This window comes from Drosophila serrata, unplaced genomic scaffold, assembly GCF_035046125.1.
Source record: "Drosophila serrata isolate PLE 108 unplaced genomic scaffold, ASM3504612v1 contig_109, whole genome shotgun sequence".
NCBI lineage: Eukaryota > Metazoa > Arthropoda > Insecta > Diptera > Drosophilidae > Drosophila > Drosophila serrata.
The window spans coordinates 92,520-112,162 of NW_028257007.1; the positions used below are offsets into that span (position 1 = coordinate 92,520).

Below are 19,643 nucleotides of genomic sequence, written 5' to 3' on the forward strand. Positions count from 1 at the left end.
CAGGTAGAATTTTCATTACCTACTTTGTTATGGAGTTCTCATACCGAAACCCATGAGATTTGTGTTTGTTTTTAGAAAATGACACCAGGAATCGGTCAGAAAAGGAATTTTGGTACTGAAGGGCGCCTACTGTATGGAAATTCCTGGATGGTTTGTATGAAAGCTCCCTAATGATTCAGGATGGAGTCCTGTGCATTCCTACCTGATTCAGACCTGAATCCTAAAGGATTGGTACTGAAGGGTGACGACTGCATATTTGATTTCTTTTCTGATAAAAGGTATTATTTAATAAAATTAGAAGATGGGAATAAAAAATAAATAACATATAAATATAAATAATAATAATAAATAACATAAAAATAAAATTAATAATTTTTAAATTTGGGAATTGGAAAAAGGGGGAAAATTTTTCTTCAGCTTATTATAAAAAAAAATTTTAAAATAAATAAATAAATATTATATTATTATTATAAATATATATTTAAAATAAAATTTAATTTGGAAATTCTTTTCAGATTTTTTCTTTCGGCTAATTATAAATGGGAAATGGGAAAATATTTTCGCTTAGCTTTTTAATTTTTTTAGAATAAATATTTATTTATTTATCAGGTCTGTTTAATTGATCACCAGATCAGGTCCGTTTAACTGATCGCCAGATCACTTCTGTTTAACTGATCACCAGATCAGGTCTGTTTAACTGATCAGGTTATCAGGTCTGTTTAACTGTTCAGATATCTGTTGTGATTTCGATTTCTGCTATATGAAAAATAATTAATTGCATCAAGGTTTATTTTTCATTACATTTTTAACATGCAATAGAGTAATATGCACTTCACTTAATAACTATATATCATTTTCAAATTTATCACAATGAATGACAATATTTGAAATCAATTGACAAAAAGTCGAAATGCTCTAAAAAAAATTGTCTGAATTAAAACATCACTATACGGAGCAGACCGATCACGCCTAATTATGCGCCATAGGTGTATCGCTGCACCTGCTGCGCTCATAGCTCTTCTCTTTGTTATATATTTCTCAGCTACATTGTAAGCGCATATATAATGAAGCCAAGCTTTCGATCGGTAGTTGCAGCTCCGACGAGAGAACGTTAAAACAAGAAAATAAATACGGCATATAATCGACCTATTCGTGCGTTAGTTACTATTGCTGAAGGGTGGCAAATTCCTTGACTTCCCTACAAACAATCACTTGAAGAAACATTAAATCCTAAAACAGAACTATTGCATGAACTTGTTGTTGATAAAAAATTACATCACATGTTACCGAGGGCTTATACAAATAGAAAGACTAAACTAAAAACTAATCAAATACTCCATCAGACTTTAGTACACCACATATGAATAAGAAGAGGAAACTTTTATTTTATCATACAACCTCAACCCCTAAATATAATGATAATGAAGTCAAATTATATGATTGGGGGATGAAGGCCAATATTAATGATGAAGTTGATGATGATCAATTCTATTCTCAACCAGCTATAGAGGAGGAGGACTCTGACTCTCCTATTACATCACCTGTGGCAACCATTTAACTCCCTCTTTACACATCGCCTTCGATATTGGATCAATCATCGAAACATGAGGAGAGTATAAGAAATTTCAACATTAGTAAACTGGCAAGAGAATCTGTTTTGGATAAGACATATGGTCCTAGAAAAAATTAAGATGGTCAAATAATGCTTGATAGCAGTTATTTAATTTTTTTAAACAATAAACTGGAAGCTTACAAATGGATTAATATGTCATCATCTTCCACAAAATTATAATGCAAATGAATTGGAAATTTATAGACAAACTTTTATAAAAACGAGTGTCTATCGAAGGTTTTTTCTTCCAAAAGGACAGGTGAAAGGAACAAGGGCTTTGAAGTATTCGAAAATTATTATGCCACTTTTAGATAAATCACCTATTGCCAAGTCTACACCAAAACCTAATAAAGCAATGAAAATTGGGACTGAATTCATGAGACTTGAGCCTGACCATGAGTCCTGCCCAAAGTCTTGACTAACTCCAGGGTGCTTATGTACGCGTGCAATACAATGACTTCGCCTGCCAGTCGGATTTACAAGCAGATCTCAATAATTTTCCAACTTTTTGCCGTCTAAACTTTTGAAACTTATATGTTACGGCTCTAAATGCATGCTAAGCTTGCTACCTACACGCTGAACTATTGTTCTTTGGAAAGAATTAATTCACTTGAAAACTTAAACTTATTGATCATATTTCGTTTATGGTGAATAGAGCCAGGAGTGTGCTTGGATTTATTAGGCAGTGGTAGAAGGAATTCAATGACCACTTTGTTTCCTTAAGTACCTCATTAGTTCGTCTTATCTTAGAATATGGATACGGCGTTTGGAGCCCTCAATGCGGCGTCCATAGTAAAAGCTCCGAGTTGGTTCAAAAGAACTTTTTACTTTTAGCTCTACGTGGTTTAAATTGGAATGCAAACCAAAGATTAACTTTTATTGTGTGCAAATTATAATCTCTAACGTAGATAGCATTCCAAAACTAAGAACTTTAATTCTAACCCACTTTGTAGACATGCAGGCAGACATGTCTTCCTCTTTTCTCTTTTATTTTTTGTCCTTTTGCGCCTTCTAACACTTAACCCAACAGGCAAGTGCCTGGTTTCATACGAGCCACTTGTATGTACTGACCGCAGTGCATCAAAGTCCAATAAAAGGAAAAATAAATACTCAGACTCCTTTGTGGAATCAAAATCTTTCAGGTATTTGTGGTTTGCCTTGGTATACCTTTGACTACTTTTTACTAAACCCGCTCGAATTCCACACTGAATATATCTGATCTTGTCGATACCAGTCAGCAATTCGAGGGTTATTTGCGTACTCTTTAGAATTGCATCCCAAGATAAAAAGGAATTGTAAAATAATGAGCAGGCTCGAGCTCATGGTTTTTTAAACATATTACTCTACAATTTTCACAAATATTGGACAACAACAAAACAACAGTTTTCAAATAAAGTTCAAGGTAGTCTTTAGTGATTTTCCCTTGAAGTGACTCAGCCTCTGAACATTCGAGAAGATTCTTCAAGCTTATGAGTTGAATCAAAATACTCGTATGGGAAAACACCTTTCCTACGAAGAAGGGAAAAATTCTCTTTGTCTGGGTATTGGGGTTTTAAAACATTTAAATGATTGTCATTTAAATTACTAGCCAGAGTCTCATCAGATATGTGCATCATGTTAGCAGGGCAACTTACAAAAACTGAAATTTGGAGCCAAGGATTCGGAGGAAACCAAAAAACTCTACGATCGCGACTTGCAATAAAAAAATCACTTGGTCGCCACTTTGTCTGCCTCATGTTTGCGACAGTAGTGCTTTTTTCTCCTGGCTCTTCCCGGTATACCTCATTGTAGCAGCTGTCAATAAATGTTATTCGGAAATATCTGTGCTATTTCACTAAAAATCGTGTAATTATATATGTATTTCCGCTTATTTAACTTCACTAGGAATGACAGATATTTCCGAATAACATTTACTAACATGTGCTACAATGAGGTGTACCGGGAAGAGTACGTGTGGCTTTAAAAATGAGATATAAATATAAAAAACTGAGCAAAATGTTTCAGGATTTAAACTTAGCAGAGCAAGTTTGAATTTTAAAAAAATAAAAAGAAAATATAAAAAATGGAGCGACAAATTTGATTCTTTCACGAATAATTAACAGATAATAAACGGCAAATTCTGGCGTAAAAAATTTTTGGAAATGTGAAGGATTTCAGTAGTTGTCCTGCTAACTTGATATCAACTTAGCAGGGCAACTTGGAGCTTTTAAAAAATTAAAAAAAAAACATATAAAAATTGAGCAACAAATTTAATTCTTTCACGAATAATTAACGGATAATTAACGGCAAATTCTGAGTAAAAAAGTTTCTAAAAATATTAAAGTTTTCAGGAGTTGCCCTGCTAATTTGATATCAACTTAGCAGAACATTAAAAAATTAAGGTAAAAAATTGAACGGCAAATTTTTTTCTTTCACGAATAATTAACGGCAAATTATTGTATGGTCAAAAATTTGATTTTCCAAAGTTGCCCTGCTAACTTGATGCACATCAAAGCTCTCCACATAAATCTTAGAGTCCAAAAATCCAATTTCTAATGTATTTTAAATTAAATTAATTAAATTAAATTAATTATTCTAGTCATCGGCTCCAGTATGCATTCAATGTCAGCCGCGGAGGACGAACTCTCCGTGGTCATTCAACCAGCGGAACCATGGCCGAACACACAACGAGCCGGCGAATGTCAGCGCGCCACAGCAGCCGCGACAACGAAACTCTCAAGCTGACGTCACACACCGGACTCCACCCGTGAACCAGAGCAACCAGCCTCAACCATCTCCGCCCGCGGGGCGTATCAACGTATACTGCCTGCCGCAACTGCGAACAGGAGCGACACGACTCCAGGGAATGCCGCAACCTCAGAACCATGTTCTGCTAGGATTGTGGTCGACAAGGCACTCGAACCATAAATTGCTGTAGGAACCAGACGCCGGGTAACGGTCAAGGGACTCGAGTATCAGCGTTCCAGCTGGGAGAAGCCCGCGTCAGCCTTGTTGTCCTCATCATGCGAAACGTGCTAGACAATCTCAAACTGGGGATGGATTTTCTTTCCTACGGAGCAGCAATACTCCGACAACACGCTACAACCGTCCGACTCACACTCAACAAAATTCGGGTGCCGGTGCCACTCACCACCGGCAACTAAAGTAACAGACAAACACCCATACAAAATCATATGGGTGTTTACAAGCACTCGATCAATACGGTAATTCGACGGGTGTCGATCCCACTTGCACTCAAAACGAATGGGTAGAGCAGGCAGACGGTACGAAAAACATCCAGGCAAAAAAGGGCTGTGAGAAAATAACACATACAGTCAGCACACAATTTATTCGGACACCCGATACATTCAAGTTTGTTCATTAATAAATCAACAACTACGTAACGGAATTCAATATTTTATATTTTATATGAAAGATTAACATTCTAAGAATATGTTTTAACAAAAAAAGTAGGGAATTATTAACTAAACATAAGATAAATTCTCAAACTCAAACTATATCACTCGGGTGTTTCGAAGAAGTCATCGCCTGTGTGTTTTTGTCTCGAACTCTTGTTAGCGATCGGATCCAGACAATTCTTGAAAGAGTGCAGTTATAAATTGCAAATATGTATCTATAGGCGAACTCGGATTCATCAAACAAGTAAAATTAAAAAACTCGCACACGACCTTTTTTGGGTGTTTCTTTTCAACCTATTTTTCTTAGACCGTCATGCTCGGACCCTTGCGAAATGTATGCATAAAAAAAATGACCTGCGACCGATCTTCGCTTGTGAGTCGGGTGATTCGAAACATTGTGCCACAACACTCGCTCGCACCCTTTTAGGCAGTACCAAAAACTCCCGGTTCCAAATACACTTGGGTGTTTTTTAACACTGCAAGAAGGGGCCTAGCAGAGCAGCAGCATAACCAAACACACAAGCAGCGCTCGGCAGAGCAGCAGCATAGCCACTCAAACGAGCATGGCAGAGGACGGACTTGCCTCTTAGAGCTGGGCTCCACCTGGTGTCGGTTTTCACAAGCAGTGAGTGTCCATCGGTGGAAGGGGATTGCACACAAGTGTCCCTTTTTTCATCATCAATTAAAATCTCGGCTGACGGTGATCATCCCTCCCTTTTCAATGCAATGTGTGATCGCAGGTGTCCACAGGCTTCTTGAACGGGGGTGGATGTGCAAATGGCATGTAACCTTTTCACCCCCCATCCCTTTTTTTTTGGCGTGTGATTCGATCGTGGGAAGATGATTGAACACGGATCGAACGCGTTTTGATATCGCTCCGTCGCATTCGCACTCGTAGCCGTATCGAGTGCGTCTTCGTGGGGGTAGCGTTCCACACACGTGTTCTCACCCCATTTAACCAGTGACCCTAATTAATTTTTATTAGTCTACCCTTTTAAGGGGTGACCGGTGGCACTTAACCGTAAATTATATAATTAATGACCTTAATTAACGATAAAAAGATCAAAGCTGTCCCGCTTCTGAGGTATTCTTACTACTATGCAGTTTTGTCAGCACAGGAAGCTAAAAATAGAAATATTGGTTTATTTTACTTATCTCAAACGTATACACATATACCGAAACATTTGATTCGGGATAGTTCAAATTTATTATAATGTTTAAGCAACACGATTTAAACATGTGCCACATACACAAAGATCATGAAAGTGTTAGGAGGAAAAATATTAAATTCTTCCAATTTCAAAAGATCATGAAATGATTGCTGGACGATATAGAAAAAGATTTGATCCATTTATTATTCTTTAAAAATGTGTATCATTAATCATATAACTGTTATAAGATGATGGTTGACAAGACAGTTAAGAATCAAGCATCGCTGACAATTGCTTTAATAGGAAATACTTCTGTTATAAGTAAAACCTTTTTCCCACAAATTGAATTAAGACGAAATGAATGTGCTTTCATTGATTTTTATATAATTATATTAGAAATCTAAAATATATTATATGTTATTAAATATTTTTAAAATAAGTAAATTAGATTAGAATACCATATTATTAGTGGATCATATGAAGTTGATAGTCCAAATCATGTGCTTCATGAATTTGGGCTCAGTGTGCCCCCTGATTATAAAATGAACATCACACCACGAAGATTCATTTTTTTACCTGTGAACTGCAGAGAAATAAGCACATTAGAACTATGGATAACTAATCAGAACAGAGAACTGTATCCATTCGTATACACCCACGACCAGCAGAATGATATTATACGTACATTAAAAAGCATGCCCTTCGCCCCCTTATCAACATTAACAAATCAAAAGCTAAGTGGAAACATCAACATCTCAAGGAGCTTCAAAGTAGTGACCTGCACTATAATTAAAAAATAAATTGATTTTAAAATCAGTTCGATTCGATAAATTTTTTTAAATTATTATTCAAATGAATGAAATTTTCTATGTTCAAGAAAATCCTAGCAATGACGAGAGCATCATCACTTTTTCGGTACCACCTAAAATGCTAATGGGATTCGCTGAAGACTATAAGAAAGTTGTATTAAATTGTAAACATGAACACATTCTCCTACTAGCTAAAAATGCAGATGATATTTACATTTAAACATTTGAAGGTAAAACACATAATATTGCAATACATAGTATTAATTGGAAATATTGTTTCAAGCGATAGTGCTAAAATTAAAATGTTTAATATATTTGAAAGCGGAGCTAGTCTTCCTCTATCATGCCGCAGTTCGGATTGTTATATAAACCCAACATAAGTACAGGGAGCACATCATGTATGGAATGTCAAGCTGGCTGCAAAAAGAGACAGACCCCGGTTTGCTATCATGTAACGAGTCGCTACACCCAAAATGAATGTTACAGGCAAGTTGTTAGCTCGAGATCGGAGCGCACGCAAGATATTTTTCCGGCTTCGGCTCGTCGGCTACGGGAGTGATGGTCTTGCTCGGATCTCGGGTTGCCTTTGCATAATTCTAAACAGAAATAAATGCGTGCTACAACAATCTTAAACCGGGACAGAGAAGCAGACAACACATAAATAAAAGTTGAGGAAAAATTGAACACTTTTCGGCTTACTTGCCCTTTTTTAGCACTCCTGGGGATCTGGAGGCTCTAGTTTGCCCACCCTTCCTATGGGCGCTCCCATCCTCAAAGCTATATAGCTTGAGCGGCCCCTTTGACAAGTGCTACCCTACATCACAACGCAAGCCAGCTGCGGCCAATACTCGACATTTTAAAACATTATAATAATTTTATTTAAAACTAGAAAAATATAAATTCATTACTTGAAATAGAAAACTTAGATAGACAGTTAAACATTAAAACTTAGAATACAAATGGTAAATAAATATACGCCCTTCGACTCGATTTCGGGCATTAATAAAGAATAATGGCAAAACAATTTTGGGCAAGTTGAAGGAAAATATTATTTACGCTGCCTGCAATTCAAAATACATGTTGCAATGATAAAAACAACAATTAGATAAGAAAAAGCTTAGAAGCTCTCAGCATAACTAGCCTTAAGCGCAATCGCCTTCTGTATCAGCGTTCTTTTCTTTTCCCCTTCCCTCTTCGTTTTCCGCCGTTGGTTCGGTTAAATTTTCGATTCTTTCTTTTACATTAATGGCTCCTGATTTGGGACATTCTCTTTTTTTCCATTTATTTCTTTTTTTTTGTACTTGAAATTATTTAAATTATTACTGATACACTCACCATTTTCTTAACTCCACCGATGAAAGCGCTTTCCTAGGAAGCTAGCTGAAAGTTGGAAGGAAATGACACATGCCAAAAAAGAAATTCACAACCATAGGGGACGCCCTAAAAGAGACTACGAAGATAGGGGGAAAACTATCAGAAAATGACGCATTCGGCCCGCGCTATTTAATTAGATTTTTCCACTAATTTTTACAGGAATGCAACGAAATAATATTCCTCTTTGCCGCACCCTGCTCTTTACATATATGTACATGAGTTCATTTTTCATTATTGTTTCTTTCTTGTAATTTTTCCGCGAATTACCCTAACTTAAAATTTCTATTTTGTCTTACACTAATTTTCCATATCTTTTCTTCACTGACACTGGAACAAAATGGGGCTCGAAAAATTTCCCTTTTTTTTACAATTATTCGTCGCGACGGGGCATGGGCTCAAATTAAACATACTTTGGCCGGGATCGCATCGCGGCGGTGAGTTCAAAACGCCCGAACGAATTACATTAAACTGATTGCAATGCTTTGCCGAAATCTACGCCTACGCCGACTCTGGCATACGACTGCTAACGACTTCTCTTGCTTAGTTGTGCTCTCTAGAGCTGTTCGCAAAGGGGTACAAATTTCGTCCTACAGCATTCGGCGACTAATCATTCTTTAACCACGTAAAATTAAACAAAAAAAGAATACTTTCCCTAGCTCTGCTGAGCGGGGCGACGGGGAAGTCCTTCTCCAAAAATGTAGATCCAGGCGCCTAAAAGATCCAAGAAGCTGCGCCGGCGTCATTTCCTTGCCTGCCCCTCTTCTCTCCTCGGGCCTTCGAGCGGTACAAACTGCAGCCTTTAAAATTCTTAAATAAGTTCAAGCCGCCTATGCTTTTCCCTATATGTACGCTCTCATTTCTATTCATGGCTCAGGGGCCAATAACCAAAATTGTATTCTCAGCACTTTGAACACTCGCGAATACTTTTTCGAAATTCTGTCGCCAGTCGCCAAAATATAATAGTCACTACGCCTCAGCAGCCAAAAATGGAATGCTGGAAGATGACGCCGGAAAAGTGGCGGTAACCCAATGTGAAAGTGGGGGAAACGGGGAGACCGTTGACAAATGCCTCTGTTGCTCTCTTACCCGATCTTTCGTGCCCTAGCCGACCTACGCTTGCTACACTGGCAAAGTCGCCTTTCGACATATGATCGACCAACAGATGGCGCTAATAAAAAGTATCTTATACCGAGCCAGCGCTACAATCATTGCTTTTACCTTAATCGGACAACTAATTTCAAACAATTTAAGAAAAAAAAAGGTATATCTAAATTCAGGGGATAAACACTATGAGGATTTAAACATTAAATACAAAGAAAATCGTTTCGCTGTCTTGTATGATATCTATGCAAGATTTTAAGAGAGCTACTACAATAGAGAGCCTCACACACTCCTATCACCGATGGAATTCATGATTAAGGCACCTGTTGTTGTTATCGATCTCTCCTATCACAATGAGTCAGTCAACTCAGGACCGATTGATGTTAAAATTTTCGAATGAACTAACTGCTCCAAGTGAGATGAATACAAAGGTATATTACCTTCTCATTCATGATCGTCTAGTTGAATACACACCATTGACTGGGTTAGTGCAACGTATTATCTAAGACATTGAAAAACATTTCATCAATCAATTTTTGGAAATCGTTTGAAGCAAATGTCTACATAATAAAATTCATCAAAAGTTAAGTCTAAGAAAAATTTTAAATAATATTACAAAATGTTTGCACTCAATGGAATAAATAATACATCCAATATTGAAATCATTGTATTAAATATAAAATAAAAATTTAATATTTTTAAACAACATATTAAAATTATTTTTGTAAAAGGATATTTGATACTCCAATGGTTACCAATGCACATGGAGAACATATGTCATCTTGTTGTTGGGCTTAAAATGATACAAACCATGGAGTTGATACATGTGCATCTCATAATTATACCGTACGCTCAAACAAATGTCTTAAAATAATAAAAAAGTATATTGATTTAGGACATCGCTTTTAATCATTGTACTTGAATAAATAAATATATTAAAAATATATATTAACAATGTTTTTATTTGGGAATTGGGAATTTTTTTCAGATTTTTTCTTTCAGCACTCAGACTTAGACTCATCCCTTAATTGCAGGAAAAATGTTTGTCTCTTAAGCGGAGTGAGAGTGATGACTCGTTCCTTTATTTATTTTTAAGTAGATGGGATACGGCGCCAGTCTTGATGGACTTTTCCTTTTCTTCGTTGACAAATGACTTTTGAGAATAGGTTGTTGATTTTCCCTGTTGTTCCTTTCCAAATGACCTTTTTGGCGATCGTGGGAAGATGATTGATAGCGGATTGAACGCATTTCGATATCGCTCCGTCGCATTCGCACTCGTACCCGTATCGGCTGCGTTTTCGTCGCGGTCGCGCTTCCACATACGTTTCTCAAGTGTCTTAACACCATTCAATCACAGACTGTAATTATTATACCCTTGCAGGGTAATTATTATACCCTTGCAGGGTATTATAATTTCAGTCAGAAGTTTACAACGCAGTAAAGGAGGCCCCTCCGATCATATAAAGTATATATATTCTTGATCAGGATCAACAGCCGAGTCGATCTAGCCATGTCCGTCTGTCCGTCTCTCAGTTTTGAAGCTATCTGAATGAAACTTTGTAGTTAGCCTTCTATATACTCTCACTCGTATATATGTCGGAACGGGCCGGATCGGACGACTATATCATATAGCTGCCATAGGAATGATCGGAAAATTTTTACAAAAAAATTTTTAACTTTTTCAGTTTTCAATAGAATTTGATAAAATTTGAGATATAGCCATTTTACTATACTCTACAATTTTGCATACAATTTTATGAAAATCGGACTACTATATCATATAGCTCCCATAGGAACGATCGAGAAATTAATACAATTAAAAATTATAACTTTTTCGGTTTTCAACAGATTTTCATAAAATTTGAGGTATAGCCATTTTATATTAGTCTTTAAATTTTGTGTCAAATTTCATGAAAATCGGACGACTATATCATATAGGTGCCATACAAACGATCGTTTGATGTAGAGGAAAAATGCAAATCTGTGAATGTAAAACTGAAAATATAATATGTATAGGTGAATGAAGTGAAAGCAGGTATTACTTCATTGTTTTTTAACACAAATAAATATAATAAATATTGTATGGATTCCTAGTCATCGAAGTTCTATCTGCAAGGGTATATTAACTTCGGCGTCCCGAAGTTAGCTTCCTTTCTTGTTTTTTTTTTTATATTGAATATATTATATTTACTAGCTGTACCCTGCCACGTTTCTCTGTGGCATATTGTGGTTAAGAGGGCACTTTTGAATACATCAAGGTTGTGGCAAAAGCTTCTTCCTGGCATAAGGTGAAGAAGGCAGTCAGAGTTGTCGTAGTCGGATTCAGGACTCTTTCTTGCACATTTAGTTCTGTGAAATAGACAACACAATAGACAACGAAAAAATTCGCCATGCAGCCTCGTTGCTGCTTATGTATCTTCCAGCCTGGTATTGAGAGATTTCATCGACAACTCGTACTGCATTGCTGTCACCATTTTCTGCCTGAACACCAAAAACTGCCATATCGCTGCCTTTATTCACGTACTTGCAGTTATATTTAATCGATTTTACGGAATTGCAATATTCTACGTTGATGTGCGCTTTGTATGATTTTGACAATAGTGGTGAGTATGGAACAACCCAACGATTGTCTACCTCAATATCACAAATTCTCATGTTTAAATTTGCCGAAGTCCCTCCATCTTCAGTTGACCGTCTCCCATACAAAGGATATCCATCGTCCCCTGTTACGGTGTTGGCTGATATCGCTTGGAACACTACCCGTCTACCATGCATGGTGAACATGGGTTGAGGGTACCACACGGGCCATGGATCATGTTCTTGATGACAACTTCATGTAAATCCGTATCAACCTCTGCCCTTGGAATCTCAGCGCATATCACATCGTCAATTTCGTCTGGAGTAATTTTATCATACAGCCAAATCAGTATGTGCGCATGCGGCAATCCTCTCTTCTGCCATTCTACTGAATACATCCAGCACCGCACAGATCAAAAATCTCCATGTTTCACAATGAAACCCATCAGTGTCTTGAGCTTTTGTCTGAAAACACGGGCTGTGATGTCATGCCTATCCCTAGACGATTGTCCAGGAAATAACAGCTGTACTATCTCGTCCCAAGCTGGATTGCATGTGAATGTGATAAATAGGTCTGGACAGCCGTAGCAACGAACATATGCCATGGCATCTTGAGCATATTCCTGCATGTGGCGTGGACTACCTATGTATGAGGATGGCAAAATCGTGAGCTTTCCAACGTTGGTTGTATTACGGTCATTCATCACAGCATCCCGCAAATGTATATATTCATCGGACCGAAGTTTCGTCTGATTCAATCGGAGGAACAGCAAACGTTCTGTTTCAATTTTTGCATACATATCGACAATGTACTGATGAAACAACTGACGACATTTCAATATATGATTGCAATCGGTCCTCCGAACCATTAACCTGTATGAGTAAAAGTTCATCGCGCTGCACTTTTTATTCGTTTCTACACCATTGACTGGATCTACCATCTTCACATTGAAATGGTATCCATCGGCACCATCCCAGAAGATTAGTGGATACTGCAAAGCATCCGAACAACGGTGAGTTTCTGCGACGTTTACCAATCGATCGTTTCGTCGATGGAGAACAATATCTCGAGGTTGAAACTGATCCCCGACTATGACAATTGCCACTTCGTCTATAGTTGGAGCATTATATCTCCTGATATGTTCTCCAGCAGGCGTTTTGTCTGCATGAATGACAATTTTATGGGTATCCGAAGGCATCATATCGATTGCTGTTTTGAATAAACGCACCAAATTGTTCCGTTCGTGAAAAAGCTTCTGTAGCTGCGAAATAAGGTATTGATTCCATAGCGTGCATCTACTTCATTTCCATCATCACCAAGAAGAAGAAATTTGTGTTCGCTGTCTGGGAACGGAAGCAGGGAACCGACTTTATGATAGATTTGTCCTTTGATTTTACAAGTTGGCATGAATTGTGCAGTTATAATTTCCGCACCAAATGACGTCATTTGAAAGCAAGAGTTGTATTTCCTAATGTTCGACAGGAAATGCTTCGATTCTGCAGTAGATCCAGCGAATAGAGAGTGCAGAGGCTCTGGTGGTGCTTCAAGTTGAGGCAATTCCACTTTCCCGGAAGCGCAACACAATCCTTTTGGTTCGTTTTTGAATTTGAGAGCCTGACGGTATATGCAGACCTGATGCATTCGTCCAATAACGACATTCGATTCGAGCTGTAATCAATAGTTGGATTATATCTGAATGCAAGACGATTGTATTGCAGGTTTTGATCTTCTGCAAGCTGTAAACGCGCTTTAGCTACCCTTGCAATGTCGCGTTCATTATTTTGAGAGTGAATCAAATCGATTGCTGCAGAACGCGACTGCCTAACTCTCAATCGTTTTCTCTCAAGCCTATCTGCTCGTCTTTCTGCTGATTCCTCGTTACTTACTTACTTACTGAACCTGAAAAAAAAAAAAATTTTTTTTTCTCCAATTCCTTACTTCAATTTTTTTTGAATGTTTGACAGGAAATGCTTTGATTCAACTGGCTGCCTGTAGAGGGCGCAGCAGTAGGGGCACGGGGAAACGCGAAAAAAGTGATATATTCGCAAATGCAGATAAGCTATCAATATTAAAAGTAGACAATAACCGAGCTGGAACCTCAACGCATGTTGTCTAAAAATTTGGGCTTAAACGGTTCAGAACATTTCAACTTTCTTCTTTCAATATGTTTTGAATGTTTGACAGGAAAGTCTTTGATTCAGCTGGCTGCCTGTAGAGGGCGCAGCAGTAGGGGCACGGGGAAACGCTAAAAAAATTGATATATTTGCAACCGCAGATAAGCTATCAACATCAAAAGTAGACAATAACCGAGCTGGAACCTCAACGCAAGTTGTGTAAAAATTTGGCCTTAAACGGTTCAGAACTTTTCAAGTCTATGAAGGATGTAGACACGAACAGAGCATTTATATATATATAGATGTATGTAAATATAAAAAAATATAATTAAAAAACAGCGACAAAAAAATTGTGTTTGTCTTCAAGGCGACTAGCCTTTAAAAATAGAAAATTTACCCCGAGAAGAAGAAAATATATTCTTATATCTCGGGCCAGCTTTTCTTAATTCAAGGCAGCTTGCCCTTAAATTTAGAAAAATTGGACTATTTTTATCGGTCAAAGCCCTAAAAGGATGGCAAATTTCCCTTATTACTGGTTACTTGCCCTAAAAACAACTACATTTTTTCTTAATTCAAGAAAGCTTGCCCTTAAAAGAAAAATCGCCTTAGATTTGAGGAAGTTTCTTTCCCGATTTTAGGGCCAATTTTTCTTAAATTTAGCGCGACTCGCCTTTGGATCCATTTTTAGGGCGAATTTCTAAATCTACGGGCGTCAAGTGTACTTTTTAGGGCGATTTCGGGTTAACATTTTTATGAGTGTAGGAACGATCAAAAAATGAATTTAATTAAAAATTATAACGTTTTCAGTTTTCAGCAGATTTTCATTAAATTTGAGATATAGCCATTTTTTATCAGTCTTAAAATTTGTGTCAAATTTTATGAAAATCGGACGACTATATCACATTGGTGCCATACAAACGATCGTTAGATGTGGAGCAAAAATACAAATCTGTGAATGTGAATGAATAGGTGAATGAAATGAAAGCAGGTATTACTTCATTGTTTTTTAACATTAATATATATTTTTTATATTGTATGGATTCCTAGTCATTGAAGTTCTATCTGCAAGGCTATATAAAATTCGGCGTGCCGAAGTTATCTTCCTTTCTTGTTTTTTTATTTTTTTAAACTTTTAATATTTGTCAAGTCATTTATGTATTTAAAAAAAGGCATAAAATCTTTAAAATTTGTCACCTCCGTATCACCGAGCAGATATCTACCCTACCGTTGAGAATCGGTACATCGCTTTCGCTGTGAAGCGTTTCCAGTTGACTTCTTCACCTGTAAGTCCCATTCACCCCCCAAACGCGATGCTGTTCGTCCAAAAGGAAAACTGGAGTCCGCAGCTCAGGTTAATTACCAGTGGCCTGGTGTTGAGCTAATAATAACTCTAGCGCCTGTTGATCCAATGCGTCTAACTTATCCTTGCTACTTACCCGTGAAACAACGTAAATGAGAAAGATTTTTCTCGATTTTACCCACTTTATCAGCCGTGGCTAGCTTACAGCGGACAAGTCATCAGGCTATAAATCCTATTCACCTTATAAAGCAAATAAAATAAGACCGAGAGACAGATTAGAGCTGAGTGTCACGGCAACCGATGGCTGAAGAGTAAACACAATTCTTAGCCCACCGTGATACTACCGCCTTCTAAAAATTAAAGTTAAAAACAAATATAAGTGTTTCCTGCATGTGTTGATGTTTTGGTGTGAATAATTTTTTTACCAATGTAAACGACTCATTATTAAGAATGATAATAATTACTTCTGTAACGAATTACCAGGCCCAGGTGGTAGGTAAAAGTAAGAAGGCCACACGCGCAAACCGATGGCGGAGGAGGAAACACAATTCTTAGCCTACCGGCTTATTATATGGATCTACACAGTAGTAGTACAACCAATACTACCTTACGGGGCCCTAGTATAATGGCTGGCACTAACTACCCTGCAGTACCGCGTGTCATCAATAGGCCTCTGTCATGAACATGTCATCAACGCGCGACTGCGATTTCTAGCGAGGCGACGCTCTGCCGACTGCGACTTCTACCGAATCGACCCTCTGCCGACTGCGACTTCTACTACGAAGCTCTGCCCACAATACAGTTACGGCGGTAGTCTAGACGGCAGTCGGTGGCAGTACCATGGCCCGGCCGTTGAAACATCGATGAATTGATTATGAATTGTTGATGAATTTGTTGATGAATTGCTGATGAACCATCGATTTATTGTTGATGGATTTTTATTGATGACAGCCTAGGACATGCCCATGTTAAATAAATCAACAGTTTGTATGGCCTGTCATCGATAAAAAATCAACAGCACCCCCTTGACTTTTGATGAAACGTTGATTTTTTGTTGATGACAGTTACTGGATAGGATAGAGCATACAACAGATCGACGCTGACACGGATACAACGAGCAGCGAGTGGGGGGCCGTAGGAGCAATGCGGTCATGCCCTGCAGCTACCCTTTATGCGATCCTAAATATAATGCCGATAGAACTGTTCGTAAAGGACTGAGGGCAAGCAATTGTTGAATGGACAAACGAGAAAACGGACTACAAGGGAAGACTGGAGCAGGGACAAGGTGGCCGTAGAGAACGAAGTGTCCCTCTACACCAATGGCTCCAAAATGAGCTGTGGCGTAGGAACTGGGATCAACGCTGAGAAATGGGGGATTAAAAAGGCATTCAATCTCTCGGACTCAGCTACGGTCTTTCATGCTGAGCTGCTAGCCTGGGAAGCAGCCGAGATCTTCTTATGGCGAGAGCTCAGAGACATCAAAGTACGGAGCTACTCTGATAACCAAGCGGCTATAAAATCCCTAGCTGCCGTGAAAACAAACTCACGGCTAGTGGCATTATGCAAGAAGGCCTTTAACAGACTTGCTAAGATCAATGAGGGACAAGTAACCTGGGTACCAAGACACAACGAGATCCCAGGGAACGAAAAGATAGACGAACTTGCCCGAGCAGGCTCTGCAGGGCTAAGTAGTGATATAGAAGAACCAATCTCCCTAAACTCGATCCAGACAAGGATCCACGACCATTTCAAACAGACAGAAAACAAGGAATGGTTAAGAAAGAGCGACCACAGGAGGTCAAAGGAATGTTGGCCAAAATTCTACAAAAACCTAAAAAGAGTACTGCTATCCAACAGCAAACGGCATATTAGCAGAATCACGGCAGTCACCACAGGAACTGCGGCGATTTGATCGCACGCGATGAAAATGGGTCTTCCTCAGAATCCAATCTGTCGTAGTATAGCTATAAAATAGCTGATAAATATTTGGCAATAATTTTAAACGTATTTGGAAACCTTTGATTTTGTCTTTGAAAAACTTCAACAATTTTTAAAAATTTTGTAAAAATAACCGCAAAATCTTTTGATTTAAAAAAAGCTGTTTTTAACTGGTGCTGGTACTGATCTAGGAACCATAAAATCGCAAGTAGATAGCTCGGTGATAGACAAATCCTCTTTCCATTTTTATCGCATCCTCTGATCCAGCTTGCGTGCTACGATGTGAATAAGCAATCCATCCAAATTCTGTTGCGCAGTGGCAAGGGTACGGATTGCTCGAAGATACGGATTCTTGCAATCGTTTAGTTCCCGAAGAACTTTGGCCGTTCCCTTCTCGACACCTATTGTACGTATGCCTGAAAATGAAGTACTTTATTATCAAATCGATTGATGAGTAAATTCAAAGCCTTTTTGTTATTTGCATTCGATGGTCACGCCGCCTAAACCTGACCTTAGATATTGTAGTTTTCCATATCGCTTAGCTCATCATCAATTTTGATGACCGTGGTAAACGTCCCAATAATATCCAGCCAATCAGAATAGGGTCCATGGAAACGAGCTGTCTCCAGATAACCGATGCTTCCTAGATCGGAAAGAAAGATCAGAATGGTTAATAATGTCGATAGATGTTAAGTTTGCAGCAGTTTAAAAAGCCAATTTAGACTTGCGATCAGCCGCTAAACCTCGGTTTATTTTCGCCTTCACATCACTGAAAACTCTAAAAAATTCGATCCGCTGGTATCTCCGACTCTTTCTGCCCAGAGTCGAAGGCCAGGTTTAAGGAACTGAATATACCGAATCACCGTTTAAATAAAATTGAATCGAGTTCATTTGCCGCAAAATGGTTTGACTTTGGCTCGATAAAAGTCAACGTCAATTGGAGATTCATTTTGAGACCTAACAGCGTTTTCGTATTAGACATTTTTTCGCGAAAAGAATAAATAACAAGAAAGGAAGCTAATTTCGGCACGCCGAAGTTTATATACTCTTGCAGATAGAACTTCGATGACTATTATTGTTAAAATACAATAAAGTAATACCTGCTTTCATTTCATTCACCTATACATGCCGAAGTTTATATACCCTTGCAGATAGAACTTCGATGACTATTATTGTTAAAATACAATAAAGTAATACATATTTTCATTTCATTCACCTATACATGTTATATTTACAGTATTACATTCACAGACTTGCACTTTTCCTCTACATCTAAAAATCGTTTGTATGACACCTATAAGACTAATATAAAATGGCTATATCTCAAATTTGAGGGAAATTCGTTTGATAACTAAAAAGTTATAATTTTTAATTGTATTAATTTCTGGATCGTTCCTATGGGAGCTATATGAAATAGTAATCCGATTTTCATAAAATTTTACACAAAATTGTAAAGTAATATAAATGTCTATATCTCAAATTTCCTTAAATTCTGTTGAAAACTGAAAATGTAATAATATTATTTTTTTATTTTTTAATTTTCCGATCATTCCTATGGCAGCTATATGATATAGTTGTCCGATCCGGCCCGTTCCGACATATTTACGAGTGAGAGAATATAGAAGACTAATTACAAACTTTTATTGAGATGGCTTAAAAACTGAGAGACTAATTTGCGTAGAAAGACGGACAGACGGACAGAAGGACAGACGGACAGACGGACATGGATAGATCGACTCGGCTGTTGATCCTGATCAAGAATATATATACTTTGTATTGTCGGAGGTGCCTCCTCCACTGCGTTGCAAACTTCTGACTGAAATTATAATACCCTGCAAGGATATAAAGAGAAAATGTCTGACCGCTTCACTGGGTACGAACCCGTTTAGTTAATCACAGTCGTCGAGATGCAACGGAACCTCAATATTGTTGCTGTTGTTAAATTGTCTGCCCAGCATCTGCGGATAATTGGCAGACAAAGAGGTACATATGTGTGTCGATGGCAATATAGATATATAATATGCTTTGCTAACGAACGAAATGCTAGTCACTTTTTTGTATTATTCTTGGCACAACACAGTTTCGTTTTTCACAGCGAGATGAGCACGAAAATCAGCGGCCGGCCTTATGCACTGAGGTTAATATGTATATATGTATGTATGTCTGCTTGTGTGTTTATGACCGAATGCCAGTAAACGACAGCGAAGCAAAGTAATTTGCTTAAAAAATGTTAAATAGCGAAACCGGGTTGCCGCATTTATTTTACTT

General features: G+C 37.9%; 1 long non-coding RNA gene across 1 annotated transcript; it reads right to left on the reverse strand.

Moving 5' to 3' along the window:
• Positions 1-17,444: 17,444 nt before the first annotated feature.
• LOC147644736 (uncharacterized) lies at positions 17,445-18,018 on the reverse strand. Its single transcript, XR_015273549.1, has 2 exons — positions 17,887-18,018; positions 17,445-17,791 (listed from the first exon to the last, which is right to left on the reverse strand). It is a non-coding gene; the product is annotated as an uncharacterized LOC147644736 (long non-coding RNA).
• Between the last annotated feature and the right edge of the window lie 1,625 nt (positions 18,019-19,643).